The 12804-nt window shown below is 33.9% G+C and overlaps 1 long non-coding RNA gene across 1 annotated transcript in view; it reads left to right on the top strand.

Moving 5' to 3' along the window:
- The first annotated feature begins 834 nt into the window (after positions 1 to 834).
- Positions 835 to 12804, top strand: part of LOC116420537 — a 37815-nt gene continuing 25845 nt past the window's right edge. The window contains exon 1 of the long non-coding RNA XR_004230886.1: positions 835 to 984. This is a non-coding gene — a long non-coding RNA (uncharacterized LOC116420537). The remainder of the gene's footprint in view (positions 985 to 12804) is intronic.

Raw genomic sequence — 12804 nt, 5'->3', positions numbered from 1 at the left:
AAGTAGCTTATGCTAAAGGCCAAATGAGTAATAATATAAGAGTTCAAATGAGGTAGTAAGCACTGAGGCCTAGGACAGCTGGAAAAGTTTTGTCAGCTTCGGGAGGTTATATGGTAGAAGTATTAAATGAAGGAGGGTTAGGACATAGATAAGAGCAGAGGAAGAAGAAGGAAGTACTGCTTGGGAGTATTCTATAAGCAAAATTGTGAAGTAGACATTGTTAGATTGCTTACAGGAAATAATGAATGAATAGATCTACTTGTCTGGATTCTTTTAGAATAATAGAGAAGATATGGTTGGAAATTTAGTTATGAGCCACGCAATAGACAGTTTCAAATGCTTAAGAACTCTAGACTTTATCTTTTAGGTAGACCTCCTAACTTCTGAGGCAACCTCAAGGCTATCATATTACTTTTATTTGTAACACCCTTCAGTGAAAGCATTAATACAATGCATGTTCAGTGTTGATGGACATCAGAGTCTATGGCTTTGCTTTCTTTTTCCTCCCCTTATTCACTTAGTTTTGAATGGTAAAATCCCCAAGCCAAGAAAGACAGTTTATTTTAATAGAGACAGACAGTCTTTAACTTACTATATGGATGAATTGTTTTCCTAAAGTTATTTGTAAATCAGTTTGAAACTCAGATCATATTTTTCCCACAGAAACAAAGTTAAACATGGTGGTTAGATTCCCATACCAACCCACAAAAGCCTATTTAATCCATAATGTAGCTGAATTTGAGTTCTGTAGTAGGAATTCTATAGACTATAACCACCATATCTAATGGTGTTTCCATGGAAAAATTAATTCTATGTTCCAACTTAGATCTTTAGGCAGTAGGGGCAGGGCCTCCCTCTCCCTTCCCCCCTTTCTCCTTCTCCCCATCTCTTACATTGGCCAAAACAGACTGAGTAGAATTCCAGAGGATTTAGGGAATGGTACCTAGGTATGGGTGAAGAATCTCTGGGTGGAAAGGATGAATGGTAAGTATGGATCTTGGAAACAGGGTTTAGGTTTGGTGAAGAGCTGTTCAGTGGCAGATAACTGGGAAGAATTTGGGTCTCCAGTAATGGTGGCAACTATGGGATTAGTGCAGTGGCAGGGAAGAAAGGAATGAAGGGAGACAGGCAGTGAAAACTGTTAGTCATGCTTCTCCAGAAGTGGTTTCTTCTTTATGGAAACTGTTCTAAAAAAGGGAAGAGGGAATATTCATAAATATTGTTGACAATTTGGAATTGTCTATAATTCTTTTTTGGCATAAGAGGAAGGATTCCTCTTTGTCCTGGATAAATCAGACTAGGTCTATCCCATCTTTCCTCCCAATGCATTCTCCCAATTATTTGGAGACCGGATTTTACTACTTTCTTATGTTGAGAGCTATATTTTTTTAATCAAGCCTCAGCTCACTCTCTGTGATAATCTGGATCCTGAATTTGTAGAAGTAGACAGATGAAGATATTACTTATCAACTCAACAAATCTCCTTGACTGTCCACAGACTACCTGCCAGTGATTGGAAATGAATCATAGTCTGGTAGGGGTCTTATGGTGCTCACCTCTATTATTACAATATCTTTAATTTCCTTGACATTATTTAGAGTCATCTGATTGCCTCCTCTTGAGGTCCCATTCCATCAGCTTGCCATCCTTCCTTGATTTAGTTCCATTTCTCACTTTCACATGGGCCATTCATATGGTTCTTATTTTCTAGGACCTCAGAAGACCCTAGCTATGGCCATTTTGGTTAAAGAGAAGAGGGAGGAAATAAAGAAGCATTTATTAAGCTCGGAGTGCATCAGGCACTGAGGCATGTTCTGGAGATAAAAATATAAGTGAAAAAGTCCCTGTTTTTGAAGAGCTTACATTGTAACAAGGGTAAATGCCACTCAAATAAAAACTGAAATATTGAATGAAGATACCCAGGGTTAGGGACACAATTTTGAAGTCCAAAAGCTACAAAGTCAGGAAGGGCATGAAAGTGAATTTAGATATCTCTTTAAAATAAGGGGAGGAACTCACCACTGGAGGAAGGTGAGCAGTTTAGTAGCTGCCATAGAGAATGAATTGGAGTGAGGATAGTCTTTCAGGGATATCAGCCACACTCCTTGAATAGTCTAGGTGAGAGGTGATGAAAGCCTTCATTAGGGTTCAGGACCTGTGAGTGGAAAGAAGGGGAAAGAGATGAGAGAAATTATGAAAGCAGAAATGACATATTTTGGCAACAGATTGGCTGTGTTTGGATGAGGAATCAAAGATGATTTTGATGTTGCATGCCTAGGTGACTTGGAGGATAGTGGTATCTCAATCATAATAGGGAAAATTTGAAGTGAGAATGATTTGGTAATAAAGCTAATGAGTTTAGTATTAGATATATTGAGTTTGACATGTCTATAAAATACCTAATTTAAGATGTCTATTAGTCAATTGGTGATATGATACTGGAAGACAGCAAAGAGATTAGGTCTGGATAAATAGATTTAAGAATCATCTGAAGAGAGATGGATTTCATTCTGAATCTCACAATTAAGTACTTAGGAAATGCTTATAATAGATTGGTTCACTGATGGTATCTTGAGAGCCAAAAGATTGCCATCACCCTTGGATTATCAAATTATCAAATAGATGGAATTCATAGTCTTGTGACCTCAACTCCCTTTTCTATGAATCTTTTCTTCCCTGGTGATGTCCACCCTATAAATTCTTATTTTTCTGTTCCCTCTCTTTCCATAAATTTCCTTTTTAACGCCTACTTTTGAAAAAAGATCATCTGATGAGATTAAGGAAAATAGGAGCAAGACTCAAGATGGTAGATCTAGATCCAGAAGGAACCTTAAAGGTCACTTAATCCAATATGCCTGTTTTTGTAAATGATGAAATTGAGGTTGAGAGTTTGAAGAGCTTGTAAAAGGACATACAATGAATGGAAGAGACCAAATTCAAACCCAGGTCATATGACTCAAAATCCAGCCTTTTTCCTTAACATCCCTCTGACTTAAGTCTTATTTTTCAGATATCCAGGAGTATGTAATTGATTGTATATTGACATACAATTTGGTATGTGATGACCAAAATGCAGAGCCTTAGCCTGAATTTCAAAAGGCAAGAGTTATCTCTAAGAAATTTTTTTTTCTGGGAAAGGAAATTATCAACAATTTAAAATAAAAGTGAATTGTAAAAGAATATTGTATAATATACTATTATTATTATTTAATACTTATAATATGCCTTTGGCATAGGCAACACTGCTTGGAGATTCTGCCAAAGCAAAGAAAAAATAACTGCCTTGAAGAGCTCAAGGTAATGGAATCATTATTTTATGTAAGAATAACATTTTAGAACAAAGAAGAGTCATATTGGATTTATTACCAACTGAGATGCATTTAGGTTCCAGAATTGAGAGGTAGTAGGGGCTACTAGTAAACCTTAATTAGCAGGGTGTTCAATTCCTGAAGGAGGAGAGAAAATCCTATCATCAAGAGCAGAAAAAAGACATAGGGAAAGGGATCCTCTTTCCCCACTTCATTCCACTGATTTAAATGAAATTGATATGTATCAAACTAACATATCAAGTGATATCTGGTGAATTTTGTGTGTTAGTCCTCCAGTTAAAATAAAAGCAAAGAAGAAGATTATATACTGTATTAAAATTCAGACGCCCATTCTTCTTCCTTTAACTTAATTATACAATGTCTCTTTTATACCTCTCTAATACCAACTACTTTTCAATGTCCTCTGAAATTACTATGTCCTTTTATCTTTACCTTGATTTCACTCCGAAGTGATTTAGTGAGCAAATACAAATAAGGAACTAGTTTGTATTCAGTGATATATTGTATATTTGAAGTAAAATCTTTTATGATTAGCCATTATTATCTGTGAAGTAATCTTTTTCTATATTCCTTGTTTTTCAAGATTATTTAAGATGAATTGCTTTAACATTTTCAAATATTTTTTACAGATTTTCTATATCTGGCCATTCTCATCTGAGCCATCAGCCCAGTGATTTTTACAAGGACATGAGCAAATAATTTTTTTCTAGAAGAGAAAAAAGCACTATATATAAGAGTTAGTCAGAGGCAAATTTTAATGTAGTGGAAAGATGAATTGAGAGGATGGATGGAAACAATGAAATATTAAAAAGAAGAAGTCAGATTTTGCTATTGGAGAATAAGGATGTCATTGAAAGCTCTAACTTAAAGGATATTTTGAACTAAGGGGAAGTATGACCCAATATCATGAGGTCTTCCTCATGTTAAACTGATAGTTTTTTTTTTAATTACAACATTGACATGAAACAAATAGAAAAGAAGGATAGGAGTTTAATTGTTGCCAGTTCGTAGGTTATAAAAGCTCTTGTGGAATTTTATCTTCATATTTGGGGTCTTACAGCAAACCTCAAGGAAGCAGCATGGTACTTGAGAAGTAATGCTTGATTTGGACTTAAAACCATGGTTCTGGCCCTCCCACATAAGTCTCAAATAGTTCATCTATAAAAGAAAGTCAGGTTACAAGTCTTTTTTCAGCTCTAAATTTCATCATCCTGTGATTCTTGACTCTTTTAAAAAAATGTCTATTTTTCATTCTGAATTTAACAAACAACATCCCCAAAGAATATTTCTATACAAAAAATAGAATGGAAATGGATTATGTATAAAATAATAAATCTCTATTTATCCAAATCCTTTTAGACAAAAGATTTTTAAAAATTAACGTTACTTTCAAAATAGACTTTCCTTTAGAATTTCCTTCTGTTTTTTTTATGCACTTTATACAAAAATTCTCCAATGACCTTTTTCTCTCCTTTCCTCTCCCCTCCCCTCCCTTCTCACCTCTCTTGTCCCTTCTTCTCCACTCTTTTCCCCTCTTTTCCTCCCCTCTCTCCTCTCATCTTTTCTTCTTTGGTCTCCTTTTTTCTTTTGCTCTCTTCTCTTCTCCTCTCATCTCTTTTGCTTTTCTCTTCCCTCCTCTTGTATATTATCCTGTCCCATCCTCTCCTTTACTCTTCTGTTCTCTTTTCTGCTCTGCTATCTTCTTCTCTGTCTCCTTTCTCCTCCCTTCTCTTCCTCTCTCCTTCTTTTTTCTTCCTTTTCCTTCCTTTCCCTTCCTTTTCTTTTTGTTTCTTTGACAATCTCAATACTAACAACTACTTATTTCTCAAATAAGAAGGGAAATCACTGTAAAAAATAAGCACAGACATGCAAACAATCCACACCACTTGCTATGTACAAATATGGATGTCTAATTTTGCCCTTTGAATCCCTTTGTAAGGACGTGTTGAGTAGCATGCTTCCTCATTGGTTTCTGGAGTTGTAAATTGGTCATTATATTGATCAACAAAGTTCTTTGCAACAATGTTGTCACCAAAACAATGTTTTTTCCACTGGTTCTGATGACACTTCCTTTCCTTTTTCAATGAGTTCAGGACTTAGTTTACAGTATTTTCTCCTGCCCCTAAGACACTTCAACATACATATTAATATTCCCTCAAACACCCTATCCTCCCAGTTCCTGAATTCACTTATTTCCCATGACCTACTTCTCACCCCTACCTAAGTTAAACATACAAAAATGTTCATATGCTTGATCTTTTACAAATTCCTTATTTACGCACTATCCCAAATACCACAAGTTTCTTCCAAACCTTTTCATCCCTATCCAAATTTTCTACGGCTTCTCTCTCTTCCTCCCCTTGCCAAAAATTTAAAGAACAAAAACAAAAAAAACCCCAAAATCTTGGCTGATATTTTACTGAAAAAATTGAGGCCATTCGCTAAGAGCCCTTCTTTATCTTATATCACCTAAATGGTTTCTGCCATGATCTCTTTTTTCATCTTAGTTTACGAGATGAAGTGATATTTTTCCTTCTAAGGCTAATCTCTCCACATGTATAGGTGATCTGATTTCATCCTATCTTCTCAGAAATTTTCCTCCTTTATCAATCCCACTCTCTCACCTATCTTCAGTCTTTTTCTGTCAACTGTTACTTTTCTACTATCTACAAACATATCCATATTTCTCTTATCCACAAACACCTTCACTTAATCCATCTATCTTTTCTATTATCCCACATGTCTCCTGTCTTTTATAGCTAAAGTTCTTGAGAAGGCCATTTATAATAGGTACCTCTGCTTCCTCTCTTCTTAACTCTCTGTGGTCTGGTTTCCGAATTCATCATTTGACCCAAACTACTTTTCCCAAAGTTACCAATTATCTCTTAAATGTCAAATTCAATAGTCTTTTCTCAGTTTTCATCATAATCTCTCCATGGCCTTTGATACTGTTGATCACCTTTTTCTCCATGATTCTCTCTTCTTTCTGTGTTATTTTAACCTTTCATTCATTTTGGGTTGTTCTCTTCTCTATCACAAATTATATAACCAAAGTCTCAAGGTTTATATCATTTCTACTCTAGCATTTCTCTCCATCAAGGAGAATCAGGTACAGGACAGAAGTTCCTTTTGCTAGTTTCTCTAATTTCAAAAATTATAATTACCATTAAGATAAGAAAGATAGTTCTAACAAATATCTAGATCATTGAAGTGTCTGTGTTGGGCTTATGATTTGTTTCTTGAATTCATTATTTATTTCTTCTTTCTGACCAGGTAGTATCTCATAAGATCTGATGACATTATAGCTTTTGTTTTTGCCTCCTTTGATCTTTGTTTACATGGGCTCCATATTGCTTTCTATATTGCCCTCCCTCCCATTTTTCATTCCTGAATTTCATCAAATGAGTACCTTTTAAAAATATTTTTTATTGATTTTTTTACCTCATCTACATTTTTCATTGTATCTCCCTTTTTTCTTTTTGAAAAAAAAAAAGTTCACTATAACAATTCTTTAAAAAAAAAAAAAAAAGGAAAAATAGTTGGCTCAAACTAATCAACATATTGAAAAAATATATTATCATATATATTGTTCCATACCTATAATGTCCTATCTCCGCAAAGAGAGGCACTGCTTTATTTTATCTCTTCTTTGGGACAATATTTTGTTATAATTTCATAACATTTAATTTTAAATGCTTTTTTGTCTTTTTTTCCTATTTACAAAGTAGTAGTAATTATATAAATTATTTTCTCGTTCTGATTACTTCACTTTGCTTCAGTTCATGCAATGTTTTCATGCTTTTCCGCATTCATCACATTCATTATTTCTTACAGCAGAATTACATCCAGAGACCATATTTTATTTAGCAATTCTACAATTGATCTTAATTACTTTGTTTTTGGTTCTTTTTTCATTACAAAAGTGCTAATATAGGTGTATATGATACCCTTCCTTTTGTCATTGACCTTGTTAGCATATATCTTTATCAATGGGATTTTTGGGTCAAATAATATGGAAATTTTAGTCAATTTTTTTTTTGTGCAAAATTCCAAATTGCTTTCCAAAATGGTTGAATTCATTCATAGTCCTGCTAATTGTATATAAATGTGACTCTCTTTTCACAGTCTAACTTTTATTGTTCCTATCTTTTATCATTGTTGCCAATTTGCTGAGTAGAAAGTAAGACTTAAGATTTGTTTTAATATGTATTTCTCTTATTGTTATTTGGAACTTTTATGAAATTATTAATTGTTTGCAATTCTTTTGAGAACTGTTCATATCCTTATCTATTGAAAAATGGATATTGTTTTCATACTTGAGGCTTTCCCATCCCATTTTGGAACTGTATTGTTTTGTTTCATTGAGACCTAGAGTTACAATCAAGGCATAGTTTCCATTTCAGGATTCGGTAATACCTCTGTAGTCATATTTTCCTTTTTGTATTGAGAACTCTAGTTCAAATTGTGTATTGTCATCTGCAGCCATGAATTTTTGTTTTAATTGATTCCTTTTTTGGATTTTGTTTCCTGTGAAATGCCTCTGTTACTCCTCTTTTTTCTACCTTGTAGGTACTGTCTATGGCATCTAGTTTGTTTTTCTCTTTCCTCCTTTTTTTGTTTAAGGACCTTGTGGACTTGATTACAGGCAAGAACATTCTCACCAACTCTTGTTTACTCTACTCCATCTCTGGCCAAGAAGCTTTTGTCTCCCAAATATCCTATTAATACTTTTCTTGGAATGTAGGAGAAAGGGGAGAGAAAAACAAATCTGCTTCTCAGACATCAGCTTCTTAAATCACTTCCTAAACCTGTCTTTCTCTTCTTGCCTGACTTTCCATCAGCAGCAGTGATGGAATCACCACCTAACCCCTGAAGGTGTTCAATTTCTTACTTAAGACTTAGTAATCCTTAGAAATGCTTTCTAGATCGCTTCTGGCAGTATCATTTGATCTTATATGAGTCACCAGAAATGCTAAGCATTCATCAGGTTTTATAAGTTTGGGGTGGTTCTTTGCTATAACCTGGATACATGCCCCAGGAAGTCTGAAAGCTTTCCTATTGTTTTCAGAGCATCCAATTGCTTCCTTAGTATAAATCAGAGGGAAGCCACAGTTATTAAAGACTATGAAGGACTTGGGTAGGTTCTCAGGGATGATATGATGCCTACTTTCAAGTACCTGTAGGGATGTTATAAGGAAAGAAGATAAGCTATGATTTACTTGACCCTCAGTAAATAGAAGTCAACAAGGATGCAGATTTAAACTTATTGGAAACTTGCAACCAGAATCTACATTGCCAAGGGGTTTCTTGTTCAGGTATGGGTTGGACTAGATCAGAAGTGTCAAACTCAGCTACAAAACTTTGCAGCTTCATCAGAACCAAATAAAAATGTAATTGGAAGTGTTTAACAAAATAAATAAAAATATGTAAAATCTTAATTTGTGGCTTTCTAATACAGTATCCATCTGGATCCTTTTCTATTTGAGTTTAATATCATTGGAAGAGGTATTAAGTCCCTTCCTGCTCCAAATTTAATGAGGAAAATGATTTGTATATACTTTTACTGGCTTTCCAGTTCTCACAATGCTATTTCATAGAGAAAGTAAAAAGGTATGGTAGAGACAGCACTAATTCTGGGATTGAAGGCCTGAGTTATCCACTTCCTTGCTGTATGACCCTGAACAAATCACTTAACATCTCTTACATCTTAATTTCCTCACATATAAAAAGAGAGATAATTATACTTTAATACCCACTTTATAGAGTCATTAAGATCAAATAAAAAAAAGTCTGTGAGTTTTACAACTACAAAATGCAGTACAAATTCAAGCTACTATCATTAATATTATAATTATTATTATTGAACATAGCCAAGTAAAGGCTGTAAAACTTTGTAAAATATTTTGGCAAAGATACAATAGGAATCACTGAGATGCCTTGAATCTCAGTCGTAATGTAGAAAATTATATTTGATCAATAATAAACTATAACTGAGGCCAAAGTCAACATATTTTGTGCCACATAAATTTTGAGTTGATGCTTTTCTTCATTATATAACTTTAATTTGTTTTTTTTTACATTATCCTCTTAATTTAAATTATCAAATATTATATCTGTATAACCTATCCAGCTTTGTCTTTTCTTTTCCTCTCTCTTTGGTATTCCTAAGATTTTAACTTGCTTGCTGATTGTTAGTCCTCAGCTCTTTGACCTTAAACAAATTATACAAGTCTTGATTAGTGAGAATTATGAATATCTTGGAGTGATCCTATTGCTTGAATTTGTACTGCATATTTCTATGGGGCTGGAACTAATGACCATTTTCTTTATAATTCTAATTTCAAACAGTGCAAATTTAAATACATCTAATTATTTCAGGGAGTTTATTATTCACATCAATCAGGGCTTAACTATTTTTCCCTGTGCACCTTAGGTTTTTCACCTGTCAAAGGAGGCAGATCTAGAGATCTAGATTCCCTTTGATCCATCTCATCCCACAAGATTATTATAGTAATTAATGAAAAATAGTGAATGGAGTTGTGGCCTAGAAATGGGAGTGGATGGGAGGGAGAGAACATTTGATTGGGAATTAAGAGATATGATTTATATTTTTATTGTGTCACTAACTTTCTGAGTGTTTCTGAGTACATTGCAACCTCTCTGGCAATGAGATGGTTAGATAAGATTTTCTATTAAATCTGCATTTTTTAAGTTATTGAATTTTATATGATTACAGTTATCCCCAATATCTTTTCTTTTTTCTTTCCAGAGTCCTCCCACATAGCAAATAATATTTTTATGACAAAAAAAAAAATAAAAGAAGTGCGGGTAGAGGGGGAAGCGCAATTGATCACTACAGTGAAGGAGTATAACCATGTGTAATACTTGTGGACCTCTTACTTACATGAAGGGATGAGTTTGGGGTTTCTTCTCATAGGTTTTCATTTGAGTTCTGCTTGATCTTTATTATTTTCTTGTATTATTTTTTGATTTTTAATATTTGGTTGTTCTTTCCATATACGTTATAGTTGTTATGGTGGATATTGTTATATTGGCTCTGCTTATTTTACTCTGAATCAGTCCATATAGATATTTATGTATTCCTCACATTCATCATTTTTTTGCTAATTTGTATTTTTCTTATTATTAGTGATCTGGATTCTTTCATTGACTGTGAATAATTTGTGGTTCTTCTTTTAAGAACTGTTCTTATATATATATATATGTACATATATATATTTCCATGCAATATACATCCTTTTCAGAGAAATTTCATATCAAGATATTTTTCCCACTTCCCTTCTCATCATAGGTGCATTAATTTTACTTGTGAAGAAGTTTTTAAGTTTCATGACTTTAGACACTTACTAAGTAGGTGGGGTAAATTATTTAACATCTCTCCATCTTATTTTTTTAAATCTCTAAAATGAGAACAATATTAACTACTAACAGAGTTGTAATGAGGATAAAATGAAATATTTATAAAACACTTTGCAAATCTTAAAGCACTGCTAAAATGCTATTATTATATACATGTGGGTATATATGCATATATATGTATACACACACACACACACACACACATACACACATATATTTACATTCATTACCTGAGCTTTGGGCATTGCCATATAGACACTGGATTCTGTTTAAAAAAAAAAAAACTCACAAGTTTGGTAATGTTGGGAGAAAAGCTTCCAGGAAGTTTAGAGAAGAATAAAAAAAGAACACTTACAAGAAGGATGTGATCAGACTGAAATGGGTCTCAGTGATAAATCTCACTAGTAGGTACCCTTCCTCTGTGGGTCTTTGCCCTGAGACTCTTCTTGGCTATTGTTGTAAGACAGAGCAGTGATATATGCTGGAGACACTTCTGAATCCTTTCCTGACCCATCCTAACACACCAAACTCCTTATAATTTCCTTTTCTATTTTGGGTGAAGCAGGGAGAGAGGTTAACAATTCTCTGTTAACTGCCCAAACTATCCAATTTCTGTTCTCCTCTACTGGAAGAAGACAGAATAATGGGGGAAAGTTCATTTTATTTCCTCTGAAGGAAACTCAATTTGCGCAGTTCCCTTATTGTTTTGCTTTTTCCATCAGAGGTGTCAAACCTCTGGACCATAAGCTCCAGGAAGCCTATAACACCTGAGTACAGTCTCAACCAGATTGAAATGGAGTTCTTATTTGGTTCTAATATGTTGATGGATTAATAAAATAAAGAAATATATAAACATATGTGGTTTTCTAAGAAGTCATTGTCTTATTTCTGTTTGAGTTTGACACCATTGATCTAGGTGACTACAAGATTATAAACTGTATTTGAGATACTGGCTTGGATTTGTAGAGGGTTCCTTATTCTAATGAAATCATAGGTCCAATGCTTGTTTCCTATTGTTACTTCTGATGAATTTATTCCCCACTTTATATTAATTACAAGAAGGAAACCCATGAAAATCCATCAATGGAATGATATTTAGGAAAGGGAGCTTCTTTTGTCCTTTAAAAGATAGAAGGAATATCTTCTCAGAAGAAGCTGAGAATATTTTTTTGGCTTCTCTGAGAGAGAAAGTGACCCAACTGATCATTTTGGACTCTAGACCAAAATGTATTACCAATGAGAAAATAAATCTCACTGATTCAAAGAAGGGACTAGAAAATGGCCCCACAATAGTTGAAAGTTCTTAAAAATGAAAGGATTTATAGCATCCAGCCCTCACCAAACCTTGCTTATAGGACCAGATAAATGAGTAGGCAGTTAGAAAGCATAGTGGATAGAATGTTGAATCTGTAATCAGAAAGATTTGAGTTCAAATACTGCTTTGGCACTTATTACTAAAAATAGCTAGCATTTATATGGTATTTATTATGTGCCAGGCACCATGTTAACCACTTTACAAAAGTCACCTTATTAGATCCTGACAACAACTCTGGGAGTTATTGCTATTCCTAAGAATTAATTATTTTAGGTGCTATTATTATTCCCATTTAACAGTTGAGAAAACTGGGGTAAATAGAGATTAAATGATTTTCTCAGGTCACATAGCTATTAAATGTATGAGGATGCTTTTGAATTTAAATATTCCTAATTCCAGGACTGGAGTTCTATGTATTGTATCACTATGTATTGTATGCTGTTCTCCCTGCTCCCTCCCATCCATCTTATTATTGTATGACCTTAAGTAAGTAATCGATCTCAGTTTATATGTAAAATGGAGAAAATAATAGTGGTCACCTCCTAAAATTGTTTTGAAGATAAAATGAAGTACTTTTTGTAAAGGGCTATGAAAACATTAGGGTATCATAAAAATGGAAGTCATTATTATTCAAAGAATATTGCAGATTTCTGTACTAAGATGACAGAGTGAGGAAGGAACCCTCTGAAGTACTTCCAAATTCCTCCCTAAACAACTAGAAAACCACTTCAGAATTTATCTAGAAACAGGGAAGCAACTAATCGATCTGAAAGGAAAAGT

Source organism: Sarcophilus harrisii, chromosome 1 (assembly GCF_902635505.1).
Source record: "Sarcophilus harrisii chromosome 1, mSarHar1.11, whole genome shotgun sequence".
Lineage (NCBI taxonomy): Eukaryota > Metazoa > Chordata > Mammalia > Dasyuromorphia > Dasyuridae > Sarcophilus > Sarcophilus harrisii.
This window is presented reverse-complemented; position numbering and strand designations above follow the sequence as displayed.